The 4,765-nt window shown below is 34.0% G+C and overlaps 1 protein-coding gene across 1 annotated transcript in view; it reads left to right on the top strand.

Moving 5' to 3' along the window:
- Positions 1–1,337: 1,337 nt before the first annotated feature.
- The window catches only part of LOC106473549 (amino acid transporter AVT1J-like), a 28,620-nt gene continuing 25,192 nt past the window's right edge, over positions 1,338–4,765 (top strand). Inside the window, exons 1-2 of the mRNA XM_013934232.2 lie at positions 1,338–1,342; positions 3,893–3,898. The gene's annotated coding sequence lies outside the window, so the exon portion shown is untranslated. The remainder of the gene's footprint in view (positions 1,343–3,892; positions 3,899–4,765) is intronic.

Below are 4,765 nucleotides of genomic sequence, written 5' to 3'. Positions count from 1 at the left end.
GTGGGGGCGTTATAATGTGACTGTCAATCCAACTATTCGTCGGTAAAAGAGTTGGCGGTGATGACTAGCTACCTTCCCTCTAGTCTTCCACTGCTAAATTAGGCACGGCTAGCGCAGATAGCCCTCATGTAGCGAAATAAAAACAAACAAGCTATATATTAGAAGTTATTAATCTAACTAATTTTTACCAATAATTATTATTTGAATACGCCACAAATTCATTTCATGAATGATTTTAATTTTGATTGGCTCGCAAAGGATTTTATCGACGTTTGACTGCCTCCACTTCCCGTTTCTGCCTCTTTGTTGGTCATGCTTGATTTCTCAAAATTTATTTATTTCAGTTAGCTATGAAATGTGAGGGTATGGTAAACTATGGGGTGGGGGGTAGTAGTATTTGCTCGGTTATATTTGATTAGATATTATAAGTATTAGATATAAGCGATCGTATAGTCGAGTAACCATGACAACAACTAAATTAAACGTTGTAGCTACGCTTGTCGTACCATGAGCGTAAAACAGCGTTAAAGAATTTTACACATGTAAACGAAACAGGTGTGACACCTGTCCACATATAACCAGCACTAAACATATACGAGGAAAAAACACAACTTTCGGCATAAGACACTCCTTTACATATGCCACTGAATGTATAATTTACTGTGCAATTTGTAAAAAATACAATAGTTTATACATTGGACAAAGAGGCCGCTGATTCGGCGATAGAGCACGGGAACCTTTAAACTGTATCAAACTCTAGAACCAAGATACACTTATCTTATAGGGAAATATTTCACAATCAACAACCAATCAATCTGAGAACCATTTGGTTTAAATGGACGATTTTCTTTCCCATGTCTTCTCTCTCTCTCTTCTTTTTTTTTTCATATTTTGGGTCAACTGTAATTTCAATCTATTTTATGTTTTCTTGACTTGTGATATTGATGTGTAAGATGTAATTTTTCTGAGAAATTCCATGCTCAACGATCCACGGGAATCTCATCTTCATCGGGATTCGGTCCATGTTTGGGATCAGGGAGGGTCAGGTTCAGAGTAGACCTCTTCCTCCGTCTTGGGAATTGTTACTGTTACTGTTACATTCTTGTTGCATTACCCATAGTAGGTTACGTTTTTTCCATTGTCCGCAGTTTTAATTAACATACCCTTTTCGTGCCATGTCCAGTTCATGAGGTAATATTAACTCGTATATTTTTACTAGCTTCACTTATATGTGATCGCACTATTAGTCCGTGTTCACAATACAGTTCCACTTAGCAGTCATATACACACACATATAATCCTATTTTTATATACAAAACCCTTATAAAATAGAGCTACGTTTGTGTCTAGGATTCAGTTAGTCTAGCACTGTTTGGTCTGTAAGATTCTTATTTATGATGTTTAAAGGGGAGAGATATTTAGGGTTTGGTTCATCATGTATTATGTAACTTACTAGTTTGCTCATCAGTTCATGTTTATAAATATTTTATTATGATATTGAAACGAGTTATCTAGGAGTCTGTCTGATAGAGTTGGCATGTTTAAATAGTGGTATAGAAATACTGAGTTTGTTGATCGTGGGACTTGTTATGAATTGAGAATTTGAAATAATCCGAAGCCGAATTAAATAATTAAAATTTTAATAGTTGAATTGTACCCTGGATTTAGTGTCTAGAAATATGCTGATATTTTATTTAATTTACGCTATTTGCCAACAAGATTGATTCACACCGTTTTTGTTTTTGTCACAAATACGTTTTAATATATATACAACAGTACAATTTACAATAGCAACTATTACAATTAATCACTACAAACAAAGCTTCATAAACAAAAAATTTCACTAACTTGCAAATAACATAAAATCTTCCTAGTTCAGAGTCTCCTTGATATCCAGCGAGTTAACTTGAAGTCGATGAACGTACAATTGCCGAGAAGCTAACTAGCTTTGTTAGACACTGATTTGTTGGATCATTGAAGTAAGATAATATTTTCTTAAAACCATTAATGTCCGATGAGAATCCAGTAATATTTTCGGAAAGATACTAACGTCCGATGAAAATTCACTGACGTTCGAAATTTATAACTGTTCCTGGTCAAATGTCGTATATTTTCTGGTTGATAAGAGTTAGCAAAATCACGGTTTATAGTGTACACGGTTATAACAGGTTCCTTTTTATATATGCAAGAAATATTTTCTCGAAAGTTCAGACAACAATACTGAAGTATATTTAACCAGTTACGGAAGTGGACATATTGTCGATTCTTGCGTTCACGAATATTCTAAAACCTTGGAGAATTAGCGGGAGTTTCGCCATACGTAACTAACATGGCTATGCACGTTTTTACATATAAACTTAATCCCAACAAACGTTGTCATTAAAATAAATATATAAAAATTCGTTACACGCCATACATACCTGACACTATAAGTTACGCATATTTTTAAATACAAATTTAATCTAAACAACGTTCACATTAAAAATAAATACATAACAATAAATTCGTTACATACTCTATATGCTTTCGTTAAAATGTAGTTTTGTATTTGCTTTAGTTTATTGATGTGTGTTTTTGATACATTTATCCATGTTGTATAGGCATATTATACGACTGGTCTTATGTATGTTCTGTAAATTGTTAATGTGATTTTTGGTGAAACTCCTTGTTTGTTGCCAGTCAGACTCCTAATGTAACTCGCTCTTTTCCAAATTCTGGTTTTTATGCTATTAATGTGTGGTATCCAGTTTAATTTTGAGTCAAATGTAATCATTAAGAATGTTGTTACCCGTAAGAGAGTCCCTCTAGATATAACTGTGGTATTAATTTGATTGTTTTGTACGATAAGTCCCGTCTAGATATTACTGTGGTATTAATTTGTTTGTTTTGTACGATAAGTCCCATCTAGATATAACTTTGGAATTAATTTAATAGTTTTGTACGATAAGTCCCGTCTGAATATAACTCTGGTATAAATTTGTTTGTTTTGTACAATAAATCCCGTCTAGATATAACTGTGGTATTAATTTGCTTGTTTTGTACGATAAGTCCCGTCTAGATATAACTGTGGTATTAATTTGTTTGTTTTGTACGATAAGTCCTGTCTAGATATAACTGTGGTATTAATTTGTTTGTTTTGTATGATCAGTCCCATCTAGATATAACTGTGGTATTAATTTGCTTGTTTTGTACGATAAGTCCAGTCTAGATATAACTGTGGTATTAATTTGTTTGTTTTCTATGATAAGTCCAGTCTAGATATAACTGTGGTATTAATTTGTTTGTTTTGTACGATAAGTCCCGTCTGAATATAACTGTGGTATTAATTTGTTTGTTTTGTACAATAAATCCCGTCTAGATATAACTGGGTATTAATTTGACTGTTTTGTACGGTAAGTCCCGTCTAGATATAATTGTGGTATTAATTTGCTTGTTTTCTACGATAAGTCCAGTCTAGATATAACTGTGGTATTAATTTGTTTGTTTTGTACGATAAGTCCCATCTAGATATAACTGTGGTATTAATTAGCTTGTTTTGTACGATTTTATAAATGACTTGTGTTTTATGAACATTAATTTTGATTCCCCGCTTTTTTATAGTAGGATTCTTTTTCGTTTAGTAGTAGTTGTACATTTCAGTCATGTTAAGAGCCGCTCAACAATAACATACGGTAAATATATTGTTACGACAGTGGAACTCACGTGACGCTAGGAGCATGCGTAGCGAATTTCTCGAATAATCGGGGAACTCCGCGAATGTTGGAGATGCCTCTTTGTTAGTATATAAGCCAGCGAGAGAAACGAACAATAGTTACGGTGAGTTCTGTGTAATTTATGATTCAGTTAGTTTTGAGCTAGTGAGCCGTAAAGTGTGTGTTTTGCACTCGTAGAGAGCGAAGTTATCGAGATTGTGAATCGCTGTGATTGATAGCATGTATTATAAAAGTTATTAAGTTTAAAGTGATGAGAAACGTACTGACTGAGGAATTACTGTGTACTAAAAGTTTGTATCGAGAAAGAATAAACTGGTTTAATCAAAAAAGTACTTGTATTGCTGAAGTTCCTTGGAAAGAATTTCTACCAGAAATTAACAAACAAGCAGATACGTAACAAATTGGTGTCAGAGAGTGGGACGAAAAAAAAGATGGAAACTAGAAGTTGCAAATCAAACTAAAACTTAGCAGATTTTATGGCAGCAATACAAGAACAGCAAAAGAAAAGAGAAGAACGAGAAAAGAAACAAGAAGAGAGATTACAGCAGTTGTTGGAGGAGAAAGAAAAGAAATAAAAATAACGAGAAAAAAAACAAGAAGAGAGACTACAGCAGTGGTTGGAGGAGAAAGAAAATAAACAAGAAGAGAGACTACAGCAGTGGCAAGAAAACCAGCACCAGTGGCAACTGGAACAAGAAAGGAAACAGGAGAAAGTCTCCAACAACTACAGGAAAGTCAGCAACATTAATGTATTTAATTCACTCTGAAATTTACTAATATTTTCCATTTGTACTTCATGCTGATGTTGTACTCTCTTTCCTTGTTCTTCTTGCCACTGTTGCTGACGTTTCTGTAGTTGCTGCTGACTTTCTCGCAACTGTTGGAGACTTCTTTCCTGTTTTTTTCTCGTTCTTCTTGTTTCCTTTCTTGTTCCAGTTGCCACTTCTGTAGTCTCTCTTCTTGTTTATTTTCTTTCTCCTCCAACCACTGCTGTAGTCTCTCTTCTTGTTTATTTTCTTTCTCCTCTAACCACTGCTGTAATCTCTCTTCTT

The sequence above is a fragment of the Limulus polyphemus genome, unplaced genomic scaffold (assembly GCF_000517525.1).
Source record: "Limulus polyphemus unplaced genomic scaffold, Limulus_polyphemus-2.1.2 Scaffold6268, whole genome shotgun sequence".
Taxonomy (NCBI): Eukaryota; Metazoa; Arthropoda; class Merostomata; order Xiphosura; family Limulidae; genus Limulus; species Limulus polyphemus.
The sequence above is the reverse complement of the archived record's forward strand: the minus strand, read 5'-3'. Positions and strand labels throughout refer to the sequence as shown.